At 36.0% G+C, this 27,629-nt stretch overlaps 1 long non-coding RNA gene across 1 annotated transcript in view; it reads right to left on the bottom strand.

The window, feature by feature from the left end:
* LOC141577562 (uncharacterized) overlaps positions 1-27,629 on the bottom strand; it is a 712,663-nt gene that overhangs the window by 673,425 nt on the left and 11,609 nt on the right. The window contains exon 2 of the long non-coding RNA XR_012506817.1: positions 21,810-21,896. This is a non-coding gene — a long non-coding RNA (uncharacterized LOC141577562). The remainder of the gene's footprint in view (positions 1-21,809; positions 21,897-27,629) is intronic.

The raw sequence follows: 27,629 nt of genomic DNA, 5'->3' as shown, positions 1-27,629 counted from the left end.
AAGCTCAGGCTTAGTGTTTGCCCCTGACTTGCTGTGGAAACAAGGCCCATTACTGGGACTAGACGCTAGGTTTCCCGAGTCCTCTTTGGGAAATCTCTCTCATACATACAACATAAAGTTTACATTTTTCATCTACACGTTTTCTTGGAGGCAATAACTGAATGTTATTTGCTGAATGTCAGCAAAGATGCAGCAATAAGTATATATGGAATTTACATATAAGACCCTTTGTACTTTCAGGAAACTGGGATTCAATGTGATGGAAGTTAGTACTGTGAACATATAAATGCATTTTCTGTGATCTCACTTTTACAGTAACAAATTTAATTGGCATTTTCTCTGACTCTGTGGAGAATGTTAAGAGCATCTCAATAATTTAATAAATGACAGCTTCAGGATTATCAGCGATTGAGGCTGCAAAACCAATAGCTAAAGAAAATACAGCAAAGCAAAAACAGAGCCATTTATTCCGTTAGAGTCAAATTCAGGGAAACAAGGCAGTCAGCAAAATGCCAGAGTCAAAGATGCTACTGGAGAGAGTTTCTGGTAGCAAAAAAGGAAACTGCAGTTTTCTAATTAACAGTGCAAAGAATATTGAAAATGACATTAAAGGGGAGCTTAAAAGGTATTTTAATGAAATTTTGGCAGGGACTGATGATGAGCCCTTTTTCATAAGTGAAGACAAATGTCTTAAAATTAACCAAGGCTTATGATCATCATATTGGAATCATATTTCAGGGAAATAAAACCCTTCGCTGGAAGCTAAGCAAAAGGCCCAGTAGGAATACTAATCAAGCTTGTATCTTATTCTAATAACTCTAAGAAGAGCCAGACTCCTGAAGTCTAATTATTATGGCATTGTCTCTTTTTAACCTTCTTTCTGAGAAACTGTCAGTGATCTTAAACACACACACACCCCACCAGACACAGACACGCACACCGCACTCATCACTCCATGTTTACCTATTCGTCTATCTCGATGTCTTTCCCTTCCCTTCCAATCATTCTTCAGAATCCTTCCTAATCACAGTTACATTAAACTACACCAGCATCTCTCATATTTTGTAAAGCCTTCACTTGCCCTAGAATTCTAGTTTAGCATAATCTGTGAAAATATCTCTGTAGATGGACAGAAACAGCCTACGTTCTAGCGTGCAACCCTATGCCCCCCAACAAACTGACCAACTCCCACAGTCACTTCAGAGCTTGAGACTAGGATCACCTGGTCACTTCTGCAGTGGCTCCTCCTTTGTGCTTATGGGAAGCACTTGTTTATCTTCAGCCCTCCTCCATCTGTTTTTTTATGTTTTTATGTTTACTTTCCCTTCCCTGATTTCAGTACTGATATGGAATTCTGCCTATCATCATACTTGTCTTGTCCTTTTTAGGGAGAAAGGCAAAAGCAACTTGTGGGCTCAGAATTGATGTTTTTATTAAATAAAGAACAGACCTTTCACCCATTTCTCTGAAACTATAATACAGTTTTAGTTTCCTCCAGGACCAGTCAGTGGTTGGTCTGGAAAATCTATATGGATGTTCACAGTATCCCTGGGGAGGAGGTGGTTAGGTGGAGAAAAGATACTGTATTCTCAGTTTGGTGAAGGCAAAACTAGCTTTTGACTATATAAAAGTGTTCTGTCTTCTGGAGAAACTTTGACAGCAAAAATGAAAGTAGGAGTTTTTTTTTATTTTAGAGCTAGATAAGTAAGTTATGTAAATTATTTCAGAACAAAAATAAATGATTTTTTAAAAAATAAGTGATTTGTCATCAAGAAATGGGAAATAGTTTTAGACATTTCATCCACAGGGTAATCCATGAACCCTAGGCAAAAACCCTGTCTAGCTCAACAGCTTTGCCAAGAGAGGAGTAAAAGAGTAAAGGAAATTCTCTCCCGCAGAGTCCCTGTGAATTCTGCCATCAGTCTGGGGTTTCGGTCTAGACTCTAGATTGGAGCACAGACGAAGTGGAAGGCAGAGACCATGTCAGCCCCGTGCAACTCAGAGTGTGGTCCTTGGAGCAGCACATCCTGGAAGCCAGTTAGAAATGCAGAATCACATGCCACACACTGGAACTACTGAATCGTAATCTCCCTTTTTTATAACACCTCTATTGTGCTATGATTCCTGTACAGTAAACTACACATACTTCAGATGTACAATTTGATGAATTTTGATAGATCTATACAGCAATGAAACCACCATCACAATCAAGATAACTAACATTTCCATCATTCCCCAAGAGGTGCAAATTTTGAATTTCCAATTTATTCCTTCCCACCTCTTTTACTCCCTGGTAACCATGAGTTTGTTCTCTATGTCTGTGAGTTTGTTTCTGTTTTTTAGATAAATTCATTTGCGTCCTTCTTTTTTTTTTTTTTAGATTCCACATATAAACAATATCATATTGTATTTTTCTTTCTCTTTCTGACTTACTTCACTAAGAATGACAGTCTCCAGGTGACTGGATAAAGAAGCTGTGGTATATTTATACAATGGAATACTACTCAGCCATAGAAAAGAATAAAATAATGCCATTTGCAGCAACATAGATGGACCCGGAGATTGTCATTTGAAGTGAAGTAAGTTAGAAAGAGAATGTAATCTCCCTTTTTAACAAGATCCTCAGGTAATTTGCATACCCCCTTAAAATTTAAGAGGCTCTGCCCTGGAGGACTCTTCTCTAAGCAGGCTCTGCAGGAAAGTGGGACAGCTGGATTGTTAACTTTGCCAGCTTCACGTCCTCCTAGTTCCTCCTCTTCCTCACTTTCCTGGGCCAGAGGGGTAACAGCTTTCATGAAGGCAACTGCAGTGGAGCTGCAGGGCAAGGAGCTGGACCCCCAGTGTATTTCCCTGTCATTTGGGGAGTGTCCATTTTCCCAATGTGATATCTACAATATAATAAGCTCAAATTACATTGAAAGCTATGTGGATTGGCAGCACTACTTGCTTACTTCTTCCAAATGACAAGGTCTGACCCAACAACCTGCCTTAAGAAAGGTGAAAATCATTAGCCAGTGAAATTATAGAAGAAAAAATCACTGTGAGGTTGACAGAACTCTGGGCAAGGCTGTGACATATGCCAATTTGGTCCTAATTAGTGCCCAGTGCCACCTGCTATGAACTAACATGGAAGGTTTTAGCCCTGGCCAAAGTTCTCGACAATCTCCACTGCCTCTGGGAAGTGTGACTTTGCCTCAAGGAAACACTAACCTCTCTCTGTGTCTGAAAAATCTGGATACAGAGCTGTGGGTCGCCTTCGGATATGTTCAATTTTGTTCACTACTCAACTCTCAAGTGAACTATTCTGTACAAATCTACTTTAATTATGTATTAATTTCAATATTATTACATGCAGAACACAACTGCTACTCATTAAAAATTAATCTGGAATCTATTGGTTTTATTTAGTATTCGTTATAAGGCAACATTCACTTTTTTTAAAAAGGCCTCCAGATAAATGTGTTGCTCTACATAACCAAGGAGTGTTTTGCCAGAAACAGAAATACCTTAACAAGAATTCTGCCCACTTTTCCCTTCCCTCCTCTCTTTGGCAGCTTCATTCATAACCATCAATAATGAACCAGCAGAAGGAGGAACTGGCAAGGGCTAAGTACAGCATTTGTGGGTCCTGATGTTCTAGGATGTTGGAGTTGGACACCAAAATCCTACTCTCATTTTGCTACTGAAAGAAATGATGCTATGTCCTTGTCTTCAACTGCCCTCCTCTGGAGATCCTGCGGCAGGAATGCCATTGTTTAGATGCTGACAAGAAGCCCTGTGCTTTACTTCACATCCATTATGGTACTTCTCCATACAGACAGGTTCAGAGTAAAATAACAAGGCTTAAATTGCACCTGGGAAGAATCACATGGGATTGCAAAGATAAGTGAGTGAACACTTGAGCTGCTTTCTTCTAAATCTGAAGATAATAGCTGACATTTACAGAATCTTCACTATGTGCCAGGTGCTGAGCACGTATCTTATTTAATCCCACGGTGAGGACTGCAGGTACTTCTCACAGCAAATTTTGCAGTGTTGTCCTAACACTTTAGAAGGATGTCTGTACATGTTCACAATTACTGAGTAGTCCTTTGACAAAGAAACAAACCTTAACCCTGAATTCATGATGCCAAATGATTTACAGAGAAGATTCATTCTTGCAGTGTAGTTGTTGTCTCTTCTGACAGTATCAAATCAACATTTCAAAAATAAGTAATACATTCTGGCTTGAGCATTATTTTCTTAATGTAGAAACTAATGCTACTCTTTAGGTTGTTTCATGAAAATGCAGGTTTCCAATTAGAACTGACTGTTTTGTGGCTGCTTCTCAGTGAGCTACACCTGAACAGATCCCCACCCCACCTTTTTTTTGACTTTCTCACCAGCTCTAGTTAACAAGCAAGCAGAAGTAAAAAAAATGGACCAGGCCAGTGTATTAGTTAGCCTACCAATGCAAGTACATAAAAATAACTTCAACTAACATAAGTAAATGATAAAATACATGGTGGAGGGGAAGGGGTCTGATACAGGGTTATTACAAGAAACCAAAGGCATGAAACATCCAGGCTTGAGGAAGTGATGGGAAGAGGAATGAGAAGTTCATTCAGAAGGTCAGGGCCCCTTCGTTGTTCTTCAGCAGTGACACTTTCTGTTCTCTTTGCAGAATAGCTTTCTCTGCTTCTCCCCCACATGCCAGAAAACAGCCACCCACAGCTCCCAAGTCTAAATGTCACATGCTGGCCAAGTAGGAAACTATGCTTTCTCCCTCCTTCTTAGAACTAATTTCAAATTCTTGAGATAAATCATCTGAAAGGCCCACCTGGAGCCAGATGTCCACATCTGGGCTACTCAACTGTGTCTGTGAGGTGGAGTCAAATAGGAGAAAATGGCTATAGGACCCATCAATGCAGGTTGGAAGGCAGATGCCAAAGAAGAAGGAGTGATTGAAATGAGAAGGTGCCCTAAAGGATGTTAAAGCTGGTCCGGGTTCTGCAGAGAAGCCAAATCAATAGGATATTGATTCCAGGTGGTGATTGATTGGTTGATAGATTGATTGATAGGCAGATAGATAGATAGATAGATAGATAGATAGATAGATAGATAGACAGATAGATAGATAGATAGATAGATAGATAGCTGTATGTTATAAGGAACTGGCTCGCACAATTATGGAGGCTGAGAAGTCTCAGGACCTCAGTCACCATGCTGGAGGCTCGGAAGAGCCAATGCCGTAGTTCCAGTCTGAAGGCCTGAGAACCAGGAGAACTAATGTACATTCCAGTTCGAGGGCAGGAGACCAATGTCCACCTCAACAGTCAGGAGGTAAAGTTCCCTCTTATCCAACTTCCTTATTCTATTCAATTTGATGAGGCACACCAACATTAGGGAAGGCAATCTGTTCTACTCAGTCTACCAATGTAGATGTTAGTCTCTCCAGAAACACCCTCATAGACTCACTCAGAACACTGTTTGGCCAAATGTTTGGGCACCCCATGGCCCAGCCAAGGTGACAAATAAAATTAATCATTACAGATGTCTCCACCACAAATAACACAATGTCTTCTTGAATCTGATCATATAGACATAATCAGAATGTTCATCTAATGATATTTTAACTTCTTATGACAATATAGATGATTTATGTCAACAATAAAATATTGCTATCTATTTGGAAGGAAAGTAGAATGCCAAATAGGCGCCTTGACCCCAAACTGTCTCTACAATCCAACTGATTACAGATTTCTCTCAAAAAAGACATTAGCACAAGTAACCCCACCCCATTTTCCTCACCAAAAATGATGATGTAATGACAAGAAAATTCTTGATTCAGATCCTTTCAGATTTATCTTAAGATTTTAGACTTTTTATGTCATAGTATTCTTCTTTCTTAAAGACACATGCATTCCCTGATTCCAAATCCAAACTAATAGAAGTTAACTTAAGACTTACCACAGTTGTGATGACTTTTTGCAGAATTAAGCTTAAGCAGAAGCTAATAAAAACACATTTTAATTCACTAATGTAAAGATAACTTATAGTTTGTGGCTTGCATTATTAAGCAAGTTTGGAGGGTTAAACACTCATGTTCTAAATGACAGAATAAAAGTTACTCTCATCCATCTCCTTGTTGCAGAAAGAACGTGTGTTAAGAAGAAATACAATTTTGCAATATTTATGCTTTTAAATAATTTATAATCATTTATTCACTGAATACTTAAATACCTACTATGTGGCAGAATTAGCCCTAAATGTAAGAGATTTACTTCAAATGCAAAATGCACGCTTTTTTATTCTTGAATTATTTGGCTCTATTAAACATTACTGCTATTTAAATACTTGTCTTTAAAACAAGCCAATACTATTATTTTCAGCATATACCAATCTTCTAAATATTGAGCACTTACATACTCAGAACTCTGAGAAAATCAGGTTATGTCTTATCCATTTCCCACATTCAGAAAAAAAAGGAAAGAGAATGAGAGCAATAGAGAGGAGAGAATATGATAAAGCAAATGGGGTAAAATATAAACAACTGGCATAACTGAAGTAGAGAATCTAGAGGCGTTCTTTATACTGTTCTTGTGATTCTTCCAGGTATATTTAAAATTATATAAATATGAAAAGTTACCACATATGGAAAAATTTAAAATAGGACCACCACATAATCCAGCAATCCCACTCCTGGGTATATATCCAAAGGAAATGAAATCACTATCTCAAAGAAATATCTGTATTCCCATATTCACTGCAACATTATTTACAGTGGCCAAGGCATGGAAACAACTGAAGTGTCCCGTGATGGGTGAATGGATAAAGAAAACCTCTCTCTCTCTCTCTATGTGTGTGTCACACACACACACACACACACACACACACACGCAGAGGAATATTATGCAGCCATTACAAACAAGGAAATTCTGCCATTTACAACAATATGGATGGACCTTAAGGTCATTATATGAAGTGAAATAAGTCAGACAGCTAAAGATAAATACTATAAGATCTCATTATACACGCTGAATCTAAAAAATTGAATCATAGAAGAGATTCATTGTTGCCATGGTTGCCAAAGTTCAGGGGTTGCCAGGGGTTGGGGAGGCAAGAGATATGTAGAAAGGTAATCGAAAAGTACAAACCTCCATTTATAAAATAAAAGAGTCCTGTGGATTTAATGTACAGCCTGCTGACTATTGTTAACAATACTATGTATCTGAAAGTTGCTAAAACAGTAAATCTTAAAAGTTCTCATCACAAGGAGAAACTATAATTATTCATTTTTAATACATGCATATATCAAGCCATCATGTTGTATACCTTAAACTAATACAATGTTATATGTCAGTTATATCTCAGTAAAACTGCGAGAAAGAGTTGATAAAGTTGTTAAGTTGATAAACGGCCACAGTCAGTTTATGTAAATGTAAGGCAGGCCGTCGGCAGGAGAATGCTTGAACGGTTTACTGCAATCATGGAAATCACTTGTATTGAATCTAACTTTCACCTTTCCCTGCAGTGAGAAACGTACCATAGGGACTGTCCGCCTGCCTGGAGCCACGGTACTCCGGGAAGCTCCGACTCACTTACACCTTCAGAAAGTCACAGATAAGCTCTCAAGCAGCGACTGGCCAGCTCCATCTGACTCAGTCTCATCTTTGGGTCTCCAGGAGGCAGTAATAAATCTATCACTGAGGAAGACACCAAGGAGGATGAAAACAGCATTCAAACTGAAAGTTATTCAAATTAAACTAAGCTGATGAACAACAAAAAAGGAAGGGTAACAATTTTTCCACTTTATTATACAGAGGGTCGGAGGATTAATTAGCTTATTTTTATAAAGCACTTTAAAGACAAATTGTGCTGTTAACTTGCCAAAACTCATTCTTATTGTGCTTGTTTGCTGTGTCCTACATAAATATTTAACAGTTTCCCTGGGAAAGTAACTCTTGTTTAATCTATCATCCTTTTCTTATTAGTAGATAGTATACAACAGCCAATTTTTCCCTTGAATATATTATTTTTAAAAATGCCTCCAAGATAGGAATAATCCACAAATGAATCACTATTTTGATCTCTCTAAACAATGAGAATCACATAATATGGCTGAACTTATATATTGGAGTTCTTTCAATGTAAAATAGGGGTTAATTTTCCTCTGCACCACTATGGTCATAATCAAATTGGTTCTTGCTAAGGTAAGCTTTTTAATAAAGAAGAAACAATACAGGTTCTGATTTATTCAGCTATTTGAAAGCCATTACTGACCACAAAACATGCCTTATTTCTGGAAACAAGGGTTTCACAAATTAAGGGAAGACTCCTGATGTCACCCAAAGTGGTAATTTTCAACTAGCATGTTTCATGTCCTACAAATCAATCTACTTGTTGAGAAGGGAGAGGAAGGAGGAAGGAGTATCAAAACCCCTTTTTACTGGATTTTTAACTCTTGAGTGAGATCAGCGCAGGCCCCAGGCTTTAGCCAGGGTGCTCAGCTGTGCTGCATGCAGGATCCCTGGCTGGCTTGCTTCTTGCTCTGTGTGTCCCTGGACCTCTTTATGTGGCCTTGGCAGAGGCACATCCGGGCCTCCCACTGCAGCAAGAGCAGACCCCTCAGCATACGCAGCACCGGGCACTGGAAGGCATCAGGGCAGAGAGCCAGCAGATAATCCCTGGCAAGTAACGTTGGCAGGAAAAGAGCAGGATGTGAGCAACGGGGTGATGATTAGGAGAAATACCAGGTACACAGTGACCCTTCCCAGGCTGCAGGGTTACAGTGTGCCTGTCACACTTACCAGTGAACACGGGAACAGAGAAGTGGCATAGTCTTAATATTTTCACGTGTCACCAGGAAAACTCTGTGTCCCTAATACACGAAATCTAAGTCCAACCAGTTCAGCACCACTGACCCAAGGAACAGAGTAAATTCAAGAACGGAGTAAATTCAAGAACCCTAGATAATTTCCTTCCCAGATGAAGCCTTCATGATCTGGCATGATCTGCCTCCATGAGCAGAAAGGTCCTAACTGGGAGGCCAGGCTGCAAACATGGAAATGAAGATGGCTCCCCTTTGCCCCTAGCACAGTCTCTACTGACTCAATCAAACCAGAAAATCTGACCCAACTTTTCCCTGGAAAATTTCTCGCAGCCACAGGTGGCAGAATCAAGACTATTATCCCTGCTTCCCCCTGGGTGACCTTGGTCTTGAGCTCATCCTTGGAGAAGCAGGGCTCTTTGGGCAGGTTGAAGACCCAACTCTGTGCCCTTTAAAGAGTCAAGTTCCCTCAAAGGCATGTAGTGTTCATAGGGTAAGCCTGTAGCTTGCAGATGAAGCTGAATTAGAATCTAGGCTTGGGAGCTGTGTGAACTTCAACAAGTTAATCAGCATTTCTGAGGCTCAGTTTACTCACTATCAAAATGAAGAAATAATATTTTAATGATTAAGTGCCAGCTATTACCATCTTTTCATTCTAAAGTGCAGTCAATTATATTTTAATGTAGACAATAAGTTTAATGTAAATGAAAAGGAATACAGATCTATTCATACAATTATGTCCATCTCTCTATCCTTAAGTACCATAAAGAAAATTTAAGTGATGTGTTCTTTAATTGAGAATCTAAAGATGTTTCTAATTCATTTGTGGCCATTTTCAGTTACATACTTTCCATTTTTTTAAAACCTGTGCTCATGAGTTGTTGTCCCATTTCAGGTTTGACAATGAAATTCCTGAGCATTCAAAGCTGCTGTCGATGGTTATTCAGGTTATGCACTGACAGGACTGAAAATGTCATTCACACGGTCTGTGAGGGTGTGTCTAAAAACACCACATTTCCTTAAATGAATCATGTATTGCTGCAAACAAACCTGCTCTTCATGAAAGCTACCAGACCCTGGTATAGACAGATGCTCAGGTCCTGTGGCATCAATGTCTGTATGATGCATAACTTGAATGAACTAACCTCTCTTCGTGTTGAAAATTTTGATTTATTCAAGAATATAAGTCTGGCTGATACTTTAATGAAACAATTATTTGCAATCACAAATAGAATTATCTTACACTGCTGGAAAGAGACAACAAGGAAGATGCATGGACTTTAGTATGGTTTTAGAGACACACATGTTCTCTTGGATGTTCTATTGTTGAGTGACCAACAAATAGTCCAAAGAAATTTTAAAATCCCATCTTGGCTTTCTAAATTATATATACCATTATTCAAAATTCAATGGGCCTGGGAGAAATACTTTCTACACAGTAATATTAGACTGCTATTCTTACGAAGCTATTTTTAATATAACACATTTAACTAATCATGAAATATTATATACTCGTTGCAAACAATTCTGGAGTGAACGAACAGCAAGCATAATAAAAAAAGACCGTTAAAATCACACACACTGTTTCCACCTCTTTAAACACTTCACTGTATTTGTTCTCATCTTTCTTCAAATAGTATGTATACTTGTGTATATGAAACATTTCTATAAATTCAAAATTATCCAATTATATATGTAGTTTTAATTTTAATATCATTAATATCCTATTAAATATCTTCAAAAATATCACTTTTAATACTTGCATGTTATCATGTATTAGATGTTTTGGTTTCTTTCAATTTTTAACTATTATAAATAATGTGATAAATGTCTTATGTCAAAGATCACAAATCTTTGATCAAATATCTGATGCTTTTTCATGGGATAAACTCCTACAAGTTTTGAGGAACCTGTTAAGGACTTTGTCACACATTATCAGGTTCCATCCATAAAGTTTATGCCTATAGCCATTCCCGTCAGAAGAATAAAAAAGCATTCATTTTCTCACATACTTGCCAATATTCGATTTACAAAAATATTTCTATCAATAAATTAAATATCTTGAAGAGATATCTATACTCCCATGTTTATTATAGCATTATTCACAACAGCCAAGATATAGAAACAACCTAAATGTCCTTCAATGAATGAATGTATAGAGAAAATATGATAAATATATAACACATGCATAGAAATATTAATCAGCCATTAAAAATATACATACACATCCACCCGAAAGCAGTACACTACACATTCTTCTCAAGTGCACATGGAATATTCTCCCGAATACATCACATGCTAGGACACACACAAAAAAAGCCTTGATAAATTTAAGTAAATTCAAATCATATTAAGCATCTTTTCCAACCACAAGACTATGAAAGTAGAAATCAACCACAAGAAAAAAAACTGCAAAAAACAGAAACACATGGAGACTAAACAATATGCTACTAAACAACCAATGGATCACTGAAAAACTCAAAGAGGAAATCAGAAAAATACCTAGAGACCACAGAAAATGAAAATACAATGATCCAAAATCTATGGGACTCAGCAAAAGCAGTTTTAACAGGGAAATTTTAGCAATACAAACTCACCTCCAAATGAAGAAAAACCTCAAATAAACAACTTAATCTCACACCTAAAGGAACTAGAAAAAGAATTTTAAAAAAAAAAGTTAATTGAAGGAAAGAAATCATAATAATCAAAGTAGAAATAAATGAAACAGAGACCAAAAAAAAAAAAAAAAAGAAAGAAAGGAAGAAAAAAGAAAACATAATGAAACTAAGAGCTGGTTCTTTGAAAATATAAATAAAAGAGATAAGCCTTTAGCCAGACTCATCAAGAAAAAAAGAGAGAGGGCCCAAATCAATAAAAATCAAAGTGAAAAAGAAGTTAAATCAAAACCACAGAAATACAAAGACTCATAAGAGATGACCACAAACAACTATATTCCAATAAATGGACAACCTAGAAGAAATGGGCAAATTTCTATAAGCATACAATCTCCAGACTAAACTAGGAAAACACAGAAAATATGAACTGACCAATTACCAGTAATGGAACTGAATGAGTAATTAAAAACTCCCAACAAACAAAAATCCAGGACCATCACAGAATTCACAGGTGAATTCTACCAAACATTTAGAGAAAAGTTAACACCTATCCTTCTCAAAATATTCCAAAAAATTGCAGAGGAAGAAATGTTTCTGAACTCATTCTAAAAGGCCAGCATCAGGGGGAGGGCATAGCTAAGTGGTAGAGCACATGCTTAGCATGCATGAGATCCTGGGTTCAATTCCCAGTACCTCCATTAAAATAAATATATAAACAAACAAACAAACAAACCTAATTACTTCCCCCACCAAAAAGTTTTTTTTGTAAAAGACCAGCATCACTCTGATGTCAAAATCAGACAAAGATATCACAAAAAAGAAAATTACAGACCAATATCACTGATGAGCAGAGATGCAAAAATCCTCAACAAAATATTAACAAACTGAATCCAACAATACACTGAAAGGATCATACACCATGATCAAGTGGGATTTATCCCAGGGACATAAGGATGATTCAATATCCACAAATGAATCAGTGTGGTAAAACCACATTAACAAATTGAAGAATAAAACCACATAATCACCTCAATAGATACAGAAAAGGCTTTTGGCAAAATTCAACATTCATTTGTGATAAAAACTCTCAACAAAGTAGGTACAGAAGGAACATACCTCAATATGATAAAGGCCATATATGATAAGCCCACAGCTAACATCACATTCAATGGTGAAAAGCTGAAAGTATTTCCTCTAAGATCAGGAACAAGACAAGGATGCCCACTCTTTTCACTTTCATTCAACATAGTATTGGAAATCCAGCCCCACCAATCAGACAAGACAAAGAAATAAATCTATATTGGAAAGGAAAAATTAAAACTGTAACTGTTTGCAGATGACATGATACCATACATGGAAAATCCTAAAGTCACCACCAGAAAACTACTAGAGCTCATCAATATATTCAGTAAAGTTGCAGGATACAAAATTAATATACAGAAATCTGTTGCATTTCTATACACTAACAATGAACTATCTGAAAGACAAATTAAGGAGATATTTACCATCGCATCAAAAAGAATAAAATACCTCGGAATAAACCCACCTAAGAAGGTAAAAGACATGTATTTGGAACTACAACACTGATAAAAGAAATTACAGATGACATGAACAGATGGAAAGATATATCGTGTTCCTGGATTCGAAGACTATTGTTAAAATGATCATACCACTCAAGGCAATCTACAGATTCAATGCAATCCCTATCAAAATACCTATGACATTCTTTACAGAATTAGAAATTTTTTTTTTAATTTCTATGGAAACACAAAAGATCCTCAATAGCCAAAACCATCCTGAGAAAGAAGAGGAGAGCTGGAAGTATCATGCTTCCTGACTTCAAACTATACTACAAAGTATTCAAAACAGTACACTACTAGCACAAAAACAGACACACAGATCAATGGAACAGAATGGAGAGCCCAGAACTAAACTCATTCAGTTACGGTCAATTAATCTATGACAAAGAAGGCAAAAATACACAATGGAGAAAAGACAGTCTCCTGAATAAATTGTGCTGGGAAAACTGAACAGCTACGTGTAAAAGAAAAAAGTTAGAACAATTTTTTACATCATATATGAAGTAAACTCAAAATGGATTCCAGAACAGAAACCATAAAACTCCTATATGAAAACATAGAATACTCTTTGACATAAACTATAGCAATATTTTTTTGATTTGTCTGCTAAGGCAAAAGAAACAAAAGCAAAAATAAACAAATGGAACCTAAATTTAAAAGCCTTCATACAGCAAAGGAAACCATCAACAAAACAAAAGGACAATCTACTGAATGGAGAAGATATCTGCAAATGACATGACTAATAAGAGGTTAATACCCAAAATATATAAACAGTGCATACAACTCAATATCAAGAAAGCAAATAATCTGATTAAAAAATGCGCAGAAGACCTAAATAGACATTTTTCCAAAGAAGACATACAGATAGCCAACAGGCACATAAAAAGATGTTCAACATCACTAATTATTAGAGAAATGTAAAATAAAATCACAATGAGGTATCACCTCAAACCTGTCAGAATGGCTATCACCTACACTGGAATTTGACACAACATTGTAAAATGATTATAAATCAATAAAAAATGTTAAAAAAAAAAAAAAAGAATGGCTATCACCAAAAAGACCACAAACAAATGTTCATGAGGATGTAGTTAAAAGAGATCCCTTGTATGCTGTTTTTGGGAATGTAAATTGGTGCAGCCACTATGGAAAACAGTATGGAAAGTCCTAAAAAAAAAAAACTAAACTAAAAATAGAACTACCATATGACCCAGCAATCCACTCCTGGGTATATATCTGAAGAGAACAAAAACACTAATTTGAAAAGGTACATGGACCCCAATTTTCATAGAATCATTATTTTCAATAGCCAAGACATGGAAACAACATAAATGTCCATCAACAGATAAATGGACAAAGAAGATCTAGTGTATATACACAATGAAATATTACTCAGCCACAAAAAGAATGAAGTTTTGCCATTTGCAACAACATGAATGGACCTGGATGGCATTATGCTTGGTGAAATAAGTGAGACAGAGAAAGACAAAAACAGATTGTTATCACTTATATGTGGAATCTAAAAAAATAAACTAGTGAATATAACAAAAAAACAAACAAAAAAAAACATTTAGACACACACACACACAATGGAATATTATTCAGCCACAAGAAAAAGGAAATTCTTTTCAGAGTCATTCTTTAAACAGTTAGAAGGACTTGCTGAACATTTTTTGGTAAATGGTACTACCATTTTTGTAAGTCTTCTAAAACCAAGAAAAAGATAAGTAACGTGGAAATAATGCAGGCAAATTAATATCTGAAATTTCAATGCACCTCAGAAATACAAATACAAAATTTCAGTGTAAGTTGACGAAAGGCATGAAGTTACAATCAGCAAGCCTCTCAAGTAGAGAGCAGCAAATGTAGCCAAAAACGTTCAAAGAAAACAGAGCGGAACTAAATTGAATAGAAAGGAATTTAAAACAATGCCAAAATGCAAAATTAACCTTTCTTGTTCTCTCATTTTGCAGTTAATTTACCCTATTATAATCCTTTGACCTATCATTTACCACCAATTTTACTGTCAGCATTTTAGCTGTTCTGTTAATATGCCCTCAGTTGAAGATATATTAACCTCAGACATAGATGACCTTCTGAACAAAGAGAAAGAACTCATTGTACCCAAAGCAATGCATGCTTGCCACACTCTGCAATTCCTCCCAGCATCTGGAAGTACTTGTGTGTGATTGATCCTGCTCTGGGCCATTGTTCAAGCAACAAATTGCAAAATATAGATGCTAAGGGATATTTAATGAGACTCTAAGAGGATACATCTTTGCTTTAAATTCCAACATTCTGTGATTTTGGCAAATCACTTAGTGGTTTTTTAAGCCTATAAAATGTGTATCACCAAAATAATACTTACTCAAGAGTTGTGAAAATTAAATGAGATAAGGCATGTTAAAAAGTCTTAGTATATAGTACAATATTATCACTGTTGTTACATTGTACATTTGTACATCATTGTAGTACAAAATAATCATTGTTGTTATGACTATTTGCTTATTATGCTTACAAAACAATTTCTAGTCTTCTTATATGTCACAGCAACTACTTGTTGAAATATCCAGGGAAATACAATCATTCAAGATCTTGCTTTGCCCAAATACAAACCTCGAAAAGTATAATTCTCTCCTCACATGCAGTTAGTTTCTAATAGCATGTGATATTCGAAGCCTACCTAATATTTCTTATTCCTGTCTTTAAGTGTATTAACCTCAATAAGGTTCATGAAGTGCAAATGAAAATGCAGATTTCCAGGCTTCAGAAACATTTACTTTTCAAATGTATTACTCGGGAATGATTTTTTGCTCTGAATTTAAAATTAAAAAAAAAATGTGTCAAAAACCACAGACATCAGGCCATCTCAGAGGGGCAGGTACAGTCTGCTCAGACCCACTCTGACACTGCCTTCCCTCCAGGACAGCGGAGTAGGACAGCCTGTGCCAGAAGGATGAGGACCTCTGGCTACAGACTCTGTCTTGGGTGATGGCTTTCCTAGGTAGACGATATTGATATCTGGGCAAGTAACAGAGAGCTCTGTTTTAATCATAAAGATAATGACATCCTGCCTGGCTCCTCTCTGCAGATTGCCGTCATGTGGAAGGCAGCAGGATGTCTGAGATTCGAGACCACTAGGATGAGGGAGGTAAAGAGGGATCCTGCCTACAGCACCAAGTTGTTGAATCAAAGTTTACAGAAAGCCTTACAGGATCCTATGCCAAAGAAGGCATAAGCTTCTCATTGAGACATTAGTGAAATCTGTCTCAGTGTTTTTGAGGAATGATCAAAACACAATGTGTCTGGGAAATAAAATTCCCAAACCAAGGCTCTATGTACTTCATTCTTCACTGTGTTTTTCTATCTAGATTCTCACCCGGAGAGACGGGGAGGACCAAAAACAGAGAAAGTGCGCCTCTAACTGCAGGTTGCTGTGCTTATGGAAGTCGGAAAGCCTGAGTCATTACTGGAAAGATAATCTGCATCTCCTTCACATCAGCACAGTTCCACATGGGCAGCTTTCTTTCTAAGTCAGTCTTGGCAAATGAATTTAACCCGAAGAAATGCATTCGCTTACTATTCTCTTGGACAAACAGATTGTTGGTGTGCTTTGGCACTCTGAAATAGTAACCTTCATTATTTTCTCTGTTTGTTATCCACAAACTTTGACATCTTCCCATCAGTAGCATTATACATGCAATTCATCAAAGCTTCAGTTCCAACATAAGCTCCTCGAACACACCTCGCTTGTGAAGTATCCTTGCTGGCTTTCTTCTGTTATATCCCTTCAAGTTAACTTCCAGCTGACAGACCAAGATTTTTTTTTTCTCTTTTCTGTAACCATTAATCTTCACTGAAAAGCTGTTCAAATGCCTTCCAACAGCTTCAGGGGCAAAGCCTCCTGCTGGTACTACTAACTCCCATAAATATTATTGGGATTGTACGTGTACATCAGGGAGAGATTTTTAACCCCAGAGAACATGAAAGGAACACCAGCAGTCTCATTCTGAGTGAGGATGTGTCATGCACTGGAGCACAGGTGAGAAGGCAGGCAGGAAATTAGTTAGCAATTGAAAGGCCAAACAGGTGTTCCACAAAGGCTCTGCTTCCAGGGAGCAGTAACAATGTCACACTTTATTATATACTATTGTTCCTTATTATTACATCTTATCTCCCCTGTTAAATGATAAGCTCCCTGCAAGAAGCATCTTTGTCGTATTCATGAAGTGTTTGGCAGATGGGCATTCAGAAGATGTTTGTTGACTAAAGTAATGGATGAGTGGATAAATGGGCGGACAGCCAGGTAGCTGGGTGAATAGCTTGTGAAATAAAGCTTATATTATTCACATGTCAAAAAAGTCGCTGATAAGAACATACTCCCCAATATCAAGATGAATAAAATATTCTTTTAAAGGTCTTTTTTAAAAGAACTGTCACATTATTTGTGTGTGTATCTGTTTATGCTTCAAAGCCACCCACAGAATTTTTGCAGCTGACTCTTCAGCAACCAAAAACACCACTGTAATTTTGTCTTTTTTAAATTTTATTTTTATTGAAGTGTAGTTGATTTACAATGTTAGTTTCAAATGCACAGCAGTGATTCATACATATACATACATATTTTTTTCAGATTCTTTTGCATTATACGTTATTACAAGAAACTGAATATAGTTTCCTGTGCTACACAGTAGGTCCTTACTGTTAATCCTGTTCATCTATTTTATATATAGTAATGTGTATATGTTAGTCCCAAACTCCTAATTTATTCTTCTCCCACCCTTTCTCCTTTGGTAACCATAGCTTATTTCCTATGTCCAAATACTACTGTATTTTGAAAAAATCTTGGTATTAGTTGTCTGGCCGTGTGCTGGAGACTTAGGGGCATTTTATAAAGACATACTGCCTGTAGAAATTAGTGAGGGAAGATTATGATGGAAAAAAAGAAACATTCTTATCAAATTAGGACAAAAAGAACCTATAATATACTCCTTAAAAAGTTACACTTAAATTAATGCTCAGAGCATTTATTTAAGAGCTAAAGGAGGAATAAAGCTCTTGTGATGAAGAGCTTATGAATTTAGAGTTGTGGAATTAGGTTTACCAGGTTTAAGTGTTATAGTGAGAATAAAATCCTAATGAAGAGATTGCCAGAGTGTTTCTACTATTATCTCAGTTTCACTCCCAACAAACTGGCCAGCTAAGCATGCTGGTCTGTGATGGTTCTCTATAAACTCACTTAGGAATAAGCAACTCTGAGCACAACTGAAAACCCTATGAAAATCCAGCTTCTGCCCCAGGCAGAAGAAACTATTTGGCAGAGAATTTAAAATACTTTTGATTAACAAGTTAAAGTTTCTAATTTAAAAGGTAGAAGACATCCAAGATCAGAGGGGTAATTTCACCACAGAGATGCTGGAAATGAATAAAACAGCAACAGAGATAAAGAACACCTTCAACTGCTCATCAGTAGACTTATACTTGAAAGAAAAAACAGACTTGAAAAAAAGTCAACAACAATTACCCAAACTGAAATTCAACAAGAAAAAAGGAAAGAAAATTTTTTTTAAAAGAACATCCAAGAGATTCTGAACAATATTGCAGAGGATGAGAAAGAAAGAAAGGTCCAGAAGAATGTATTTGAAGAGATAAAGGACAAGAGTTTTCCAAATTAGTGATAGTTATGAAGCAAACAGATCCAAGTCCAGAGAACAGCATGCATGATAAACATTTTTTAATTCTAGACCTATCATATTTGAACTGCTAAGAACAAAGGCAATGAGAAATTCTTGAAAACAGTCAGAGATAAAAGAAACATTACATACTGAGGAATAAAGACAAGAATTACAGAAAACTTCTTATCAGAAACATACAAGCTAGAAGATAATATCATTTAAATGGTAAAAGAAAAACTGTCAACCCAGAATTCTTTATCCAACAAAAATATCTGTCAAAAATGAAGAAAAAACACCTTTCAGACAAAAACTAAGGAAATTTATTGCCAACAAATCTAACAAGAAATGTTAAACTTCTTCAAGCAGAAATAATGTATCAGACTGAAAACTGTATCTACCAAAAAAAAAAAAAAAGAAAAGAAAAGAAAGAAAGGAAATGGAATAAATGAAGATAAAATTAAATTAAATTTTTCTTATTTTTCAATTACTCTTAAGCAAAAATTATAGTAATGTAGTAATGCATTCTATGTTAATAGCACTTGAAAACATAAAAAGTATGACAATAGCACAAGGATGGGAAGAAGGAATTGAGAATATACATGTGAAGGCCCTTTCAGCACACATAAAGCAGTATTATATCATTTGAAAATACTGTTAGTTAAACATGCATATTATAAGCCCTAGGTTAACCACTAAAACAGATTTTAAGAGAAGTATAAATAATCAGTTGGTAGAGAAGATAACATAGAAACATTGCAAAATGCTCTAGGGAGAAAAGTGAGGAGTAAAGAACAGATAGAAGAAATGGCAAACAGCTAGGAAAAAAACCAGTAAGTTTTAATCCAATCATACAAATAACATCAAATGTAAATTTAATTTTCAAAACAATTTTCAAATTGGATTTTAAAAAGCAAGATTCAAATATGTGCTATCAATAAGAAATCTACTTTACGCTTAAAGACATATAGGTAAGAAGGAAAAGGATAGAGAAAGACGTACCATGCAAACATACAAATGAAAGCTGGAGGAACTATATTAATATCAAAGTAAGCCTCAGGAGAAAAAGCAATATTGGGGATAATTATTGACACTACATAATGAATAAAGTCGACACTCCAGGAAGGCATGTACCTAACAACAGAGCTTCAAATACATGAGCCAAAAACCAAAGGAGCTAAAAGAAATTCAAAAAATCCATAATTACAGATTATCATTTCAATATTGCCCTCAGTAATTGATAAAACAAGTAAACACAGTATCATTAAAGATTACAGAAGAACTAAACAACACTATCAAACAGCTAAACTTGAATAACATACAGAACACTCCACTCAACAGTAAAATTTGATTTCATGTCCCCATAGAACAGTCACCAAGAGAGGTTATATTCTGAGACATGAAACAAAGTTCAACAAATTTAGAATAGAAATCATATTATAATATCAGAATACTATATATATTATATATAATATAAATTTAATATAAAGTCTTATTATTACCAAATGAGAGAGGAAATTTAGGTTCTCCACTCAGTCCTTGCTGACTAGGGTAGCAGGGGACCTGTGTTTTTCCATGATATTTGGTTGGAAAGCTTGTTACTGTCATAAAATTTTCTGTCTTGCTAAGTAGCTTTTTTCCCACCTAGAGAGAGGAGGCTTTTCTTTGGGCTTTTAATCTGAAGCCATTGATCTTTTCCAGGGTGCAGGTTTCTCCAACACCCAAACTGGAATATATGGGAGCCAAAAAGGAATCTCAGGGAACTCACCACTGTCTCATTCCTTGGGTCCCAAGATCCCTAAATAGCCTTGCATTTTTCTCTCCACCTTTCAGAGTCTTTTTTCTTATTTTTTCAGATTATACTATATTTTAAGTTTCTTATGTTTTAAAATTTTAAATATATCATATTTAAGTTTCTTATATTTTAAGACTATATTATATTATAAAATACTATATTATAGGAATGGAGGTTAAAGAGACCTAAATGGAGGTAAATTTTCTAAATTTACATGAACTACAAAAATGTTGACACCAATAGATTGTGAATAATTTCTGTATGCACAACTACAATCACTAAAAGAAAAAGATCGATACAAAAAGGTCCACTCAAAAACACTATACCTGAATCAAAATGGAATCAAATTCAAAAATTCTACAATATGTTCACGTGACTCACAAAAAAGGCAGGCAGGGAAAGGAAAATAGAGAAATGAAAAACAGAAAGCAAATATTTAAATGGCAAGGTTAAGCACTAACATATTAAAAATTACATTAAATGTAAACAGTCTAAATATATAATTAAAAGACAAAGATTGAAAGAATGCATAAAAACAAAAATGACCCAAGTCCTCTGCTATCTTAGAAAAATTCACTTCAATTATAACTAATTGAATATAAAATGATGGGAAAGATATATCAAGCATTAATCAAAAAAGAAAGGAAGAGTGTCTACATTAATAACAGAAAAAGTAGGCTTTAGAAAAAAGAAAATTACTTAGAACAAAGTGGAACATCACACAATGATAAAAGGGTAGATCCACCAAAGAGATAGAGCAATCCTAAATATGTATACACCAAAAAAAACAGCTGCAAAATCAGTGTAACAAGAACTGAGAGAACTGAAAGGAAAAGTAGACAAATTCACAACTGTAACTGGAGACTTTAACACTCTTGTCTCAACAACTGACAGAACTACTAAACAGTAGTCTTCACAATCAGTAAGGACACAGAAGAATCTAACAGCCCCATCAGCTAACAGAATCTAACTGATGTGTGTAAAACACTCTACACATCTACAGCAGAATACACATTTTTTTCAAGTAAATGAGGATACAAACATGCACTGAAGCATTTACTACATCCACTACACTTCTTTTAATTGCCTTTTTCCAAAGAGAAAACGTAATAAATACTTGTTAATTATAACCAGTGAAATAATATAATACAATGATAAATAAAGGTAAATGTAATCATGTCAGACCCACTCCTCTACAATTCCTATCCACATTGTTATTGTGGGCATGAGAGATCTGCAACCCACAGATTTACTGGCTGCCTCTCATACTGACAAATTCTCAGATTCTCTAAGCCTCTTTTCCCTGATCTGTGTAAGAAGGGAAAGAATTACACCTACCTTACAGGCTGTCTTTTCTCTCTCTCAGGACCTGCACAGTCTCACAATTGCTTCTCTGTAAGTTTGTTCTTTTCTTCCCTCTGCAGACTAGACAAAAAAAAAAAAACGAAATGGAAGGAAACTTCTCTACAAATATGGCAAAGTTTTAATGTTCTTATTACATAAATTTCAATTAAAAATGAATATGGCAATGAAAAACTTGACAAAGAACATTAATGTGCAGTTTAGAAAAAAAGGAAATTTAAAGGGCCAAAAAGGAATGAAAACCTCAATTTTATTCAAAAATTAACTAAGATAAAAACACAAATGGACAGAAAATACTCACCTTAATGACCAAAGAAATGAAAACTATGATTTTTCCTTAAGAATTGGTCAAAATAAAATGAAACCAGTATTATTGAGAATGCAGAATAATTTATTTTTGATTATACTAATGATAGTATAAATTGATAAAATTTTCTACAAGGAATTTGTCAGCATCTATTTCAAATTTTTAAAGTAGTAATCCCCCTTCTTGATGTTTATGGATCATTTGTATTTGTTTTAAGGAGTTATTATGCCACAGAAAACATCAGAGATTCACACAAAGACTCATAGAAGGTAGTTCTCATGTTTTAGCTATGGTCTAGTGAAAAACTAGAAACCTAAATTTACAACAAGGAGAGTGATACTGAAATGAACTGTGATCTGTGCATATGAGGTAAGCCCAGCCATTAAAATCATGTTTCCTAAAATTATTTAATCATATGAAAAAATGAATGCAATATAATGTTAGGAAAAAAGCCATATACAAATCATATATTCAGTTTATATGTTAAAATATATAAAGAAAGACTTAAAAAATCAAAACTGTAAAGAGTGAATTACTTCTGGGAAGTGAGATTATATGTGATTTTTTTCCATCCTTCTTTATGTTTTTATGTCTCTTACAATTTTCTTATTTTTAAAAGTACTAATCTGTTTATCTCTTGGTATTTTCTACTAGACTAGGCTCCTTGTAGAGGGGTGACATTATCTTCACAGGGGTGCTCTCCCTAGAAGCCAGCCCAGGACTGATACAAAATAGGAATTCCCAGATGTCAAATCAATACAGCAATGCTTTTGTAACCAAAGAAATTGCAACTGATTTTATTCTCAAATTAGCTGTGATTTATTCAGGAAATAATTATTTTTATGTAAATGGCATTAACAATCCATTGAACCTAACTGATCATTTCTCAGTTATTTCTGGATTTTCATGCAAGTCAAAAATCATAAAGAAGACACTATTAACATGACATTATAATAAATTAAAGGAGGTTATGTTTTTAAAATACTCTTATTTTCTATATTATCTCTCATTCCAAACAAAGTCTTTATGTGGCTTAAATAAGAACATACAATAATAGCGTTTACGTTTATCACATGCTTACTAAATGTCAAGGTTTCTTCTAAGTGCTTTAACCCTAGAAGTTATTTAATCTTCATAACAACCCTATTATCATCCCCATTTCACAAATGAAGAAACGGGGGCACCATGGTTAGGAAAATATACAAGATCACACAGCTGAGAATTAGATGAGTTAGGATTACACTCTGGCCCCAGAGCCCTTGAGGCTACAGAACTGCCTCCGCCTGAATAGAGATTGGAGGCTGTCAGAATCAGCTGAACTAAAGCTGAAGCACACGGACCACAAGCTGAGGTGGAGAGTGCTCCCATTTATAGCCCAGTCTTCTCTCAGGCCTTGACCTCTCCCCTAGTTGTTGCCTTCCCTTCCCAAAGCAACACCTACATCCTCACGTTCTGTCTCCCCCCAACTCCACCAGCACTTACAAACTTGAAAGGACCTTCTCCAGTTGTTCACTCTAAAAGATACAATGACTGATGTGACACTGTTGCCTCTCCCAAGGAATCTGGAATTTTGACAAGAAATAGATTCTTAAAGCAAAAGACCAAATCTCTAACAGTGAGGGTTTCAAGGACTCGCAAGGCTGTGATGGAAACAATTGGATCGAGAGAATTTCTGTTGACACTAAATTTATATCCACAAAGGAGACAGTCTGGGCTTCTAAAAATAGTATGCATTTTGGAGTCTACAATTTTCTAGCTGTGTGAACATAGGAAATGTAGTTAATTGGGCCTGTTTTCTAATTTTTAATTTTTAATTTTTAAAGGAGGACACAAAACCTATCTCCAGACATATGACAAGATTCATATGTCTAATGAATCTATTAAAAATTAGCACCCACAGTCTCTGGTGTAGGGTTAACATTTTCCATAAATTGTTGGTATTGATATTTAGAATTCATTTTGGTATAGGTATTAATATTAGGGATATTAACACTGACATTAATTAACATTAATGAAAATGTACTGAAGCCAGCATCAGAAAACCTAGATTTGAGCATCAGCTCAACGCTGACTCTGTTGAGCAGACAGTACCCATGGGCCCTGAACACCCTTGCACATCCTTTCTGAGTGTGCCAAGAACAGAAGGCCCTGGGAGCTCTTTATCTGGGCCACTTCTCAGGGCTGTTTTTGCAACAAGCAACTTTGAAGGATAAGGTAATGTCTCCACGCAGACGAAGAGCAGGTTTGCTTAGAGCTCGCTATAAAAACAGTACGTTCCTCTTCTGTGACACAACCCACTGCAAAGGCAGCATCCAGCCAGGTTGATCTGTGTCATCCCATGGGACTCAGAGGGCATGAAGAAACAGACGTGATACCACCACTCTCATGCTGTTTGCTGCGTGGCCTTTACCTCTGACCTGGGTGTCTTACTTCTGCTGTCAGCATCCAGAGAACATAAACAGGCTAGTTTGTCAGCTTACAGGTAGGGTAAAATCTGAATCTTCACAGGTCATAACAGACCCCTAATTTACCATAGAAGAATGGAGCCATCTGCCCTCTCTCCCACAGAATTATTGGAAGAGCTAAACAAAATATATATTCATGAAGATTGTCAACTTTTAAATAAGATGAGAAACTAGTTTAACATAAGTGACTGCAGACATAAGGAGAGCCTTGTGTCATAGCATTGAGAGACTCTCAAAAAAAGTAACACTTCATTGTTAATTACAGGTCAGTTAGTATCTGTATTTTTTAGACTCCATCTTAAAAGCATTCTATGTGGTTTTGGCATCAAGAGATACCAGATCCAGAGAATGGCATGTGAGTGATACAGTCCTATGTGTGCATGCCAATGAACCTTCTAGTAACTCCAACTGAAACAAAAATAAAAGTTTCCAAAATATCAACTTTGCTCTGCTGAGAATTACATCATCTTTTTCATTTTAGTTTTGATGTAATAGCTTACAAATTCATTTTTCACTCACTCAAATGAACTGCATCCTGTGAGGATTCTGTACTGCTTTCCATAAGTATTTGGTCTTTTCCTTTTGGATTAAAAACCATGAAGATTCACAGAGAAAATCAGATTTCCCCCATTCCTCCTACCTCACACGCACCAAGGCCAAAGAAAAAAAAAATCTGCTCTGAGACCTACTGCCAACTGCAAAGAACTAACAGAAAATCAGGGCCTCTGAGTGGTGTGAATGCTAGTCACAGTTTGAATCTATCAAGTGATTACTGAATATGCAATGACTCATATGCTGAACTTTTCAAAGGACCAGATGGGTTCCTACCCAAATTCAGAGAGTCACTGAGGTTATTCAAAATCACCGTAACTAGTACCCTCAACATTTACCAAACCAAACACCAATCTCACTTACACGAAAGTAATTCAGTGAACAGTCACTAATATGGTTTTCATATTTCATTAGAAGTCTCTCATTCAAGGGTAGCCTTTTGTTTCAATAGTAAACCAAAGTGATAAGAAATCCATATGCAAGCGAGTATGATGACTATTTTATTAATAACAAATGGGCCCACAATGAGATCCACACATCTGGGAAAATAATGGGAGGCCAAAAGGAAGTAATTTTCCTGAATCAGTTTACAGGTGAGTTTTGCTGTTGCTGTTTTCTTTTGACTGATGAAAGAAGGAAGTTTTGTACGGCACCTAAACAAACCTGAGAAGTGGATGAGGGAATACGGTGCACACACCTCCCATTTGCCACTGGACTCCTGAGCACAAGGAGGACGCTGCCTGTCAGGCTCTGGGAAATTTCAGAGTACAGACTGCAGCACTGATTCCAAGTGACAGAATGAAAGCTCAGAAGGGACAGCCTCCCTGGCACTCAGAAATTGTGTCCGAGAGCTTTTGTTGCTCTTACACTAACCCTTTAACCACGTGTCAGCTCTATGTGCTCTGCTTCAGTGAGCTCTCGACAATAGACTTTAATGTGAAAAACAGTTAAACAGCTCAGTATTACTAACTGAACACTACAATAATTTCTTCAAGGTTTGAGGGGTTTCTTTGCAGCTGGCATTTTCTCATAACAGCCAATCAAGAGAGTGATGTTGGGCAATAATTTCTCTCCACCCCAAGTTGTTCACTCGCATGGGGTAAACCTCCTAACTCAAAGGTATTTCAGATTCAACTCTATTGCACAGTCAAATTTCCTCAGACACTGTAGAAGGCCTCTTACTGATGCAATTGAAGCCAGAAGTTCATGGGTTAAAAAAAAACAGAAATATGGAGGAATATTAAGAATTAATAATACTTACTGTGGTAAGCAAACAACGGCTTCACAAAGATGTCCACACCCTAAATCCCAGAGCTCGTATGTTATGTTACACTGGCAAAGAGGAATTAAGGTTGTTAATCAGACGCTCTTAACATAGGAAGATTATCCTGGAGGGCCCAATGTAATCACAAAGGTCTTTAAAAGCAGAAGAGGAGGGCAAAGGAGGAACCATCAGAGAGATGACAGCATGAGAAGGATTCCACCTGATGTCGCTGTCTTAGAAGATGGAGGAACAAAGCCACGGCCAAGGGGTTTGGGAGCCCTCCAAAAGATAGAAAAGGCAAAGAAATGGATTATCTCCTAGAGACTTCAGAAGATAAGTGCCCCTGCTGACATTCTGATTTTAGCCCAGTAAGATCCTTCTCAGACTTGTGACCTATAGACCTTGTAAGATAATAAATTTGTGCTGTTTTCAACCACTGTGTTGGCAATCTGTCACAGCAATAAGAACAAAATCACATGTGTTACATACGAACGTATGCCACAGATTGCAGTTACATAAAGTCCTTTCTTATTAACGCATACCCATATGTTTGGTTGCAATTTCCAACTCAATTTCTTAAAGTGAAGCAGATATCTGCTAAGACTGTATCTAAATAAAAAATAACTCTTACAACTCAATAAGAAGAAGAAAAGCAAGCCAACAAAAAGTAAGCAAAACAGTTAAACAATTATTTCAAAAGAGAAATGACAGGAATGGTCAATGAGCATATGAAAAGATGCTCAACATCACAAGTCACCAAAAACCCCACAAATTAAAATCACAATGAGATACCACTACATACCCATCAGAATAGCTAAAATTTTAAGAGCTGACAATACCAAGCGTTGGAAAGGATTATACTTTTAATTATGTAGCATTTGAAATATATTTTACTATCTTTTTTTGGAAGTTTCATGAGTAGTTCAACTGACTCTACAATTTATTCAAGAAGCAAACTGATTTTCAAAGAGAATTTTTACATATTTTTGGAGATTAAGATGTACATTCAAAGAAAAACATATCAGATTAGCATGACACGTCTTTCCCAAAAGAATAATTCAAAAAATAAAGAAGCAACATGAACAGAGTTTCAAGGAAAGAATATTGTGACCCAGAATTACTGTTCATGTGAAAGGGAAAAAAAATTAAAGCATTAAAGAAATGCTGGTAAGCCATGTAACAAGAAGGGAAGGAGGAGAAGGAGGAAA

The sequence above is a fragment of the Camelus bactrianus genome, chromosome 4 (genome assembly GCF_048773025.1).
Source record: "Camelus bactrianus isolate YW-2024 breed Bactrian camel chromosome 4, ASM4877302v1, whole genome shotgun sequence".
Classification (NCBI taxonomy): domain Eukaryota; kingdom Metazoa; phylum Chordata; class Mammalia; order Artiodactyla; family Camelidae; genus Camelus; species Camelus bactrianus.
The sequence above is the reverse complement of the archived record's forward strand: the minus strand, read 5'-3'. Positions and strand labels throughout refer to the sequence as shown.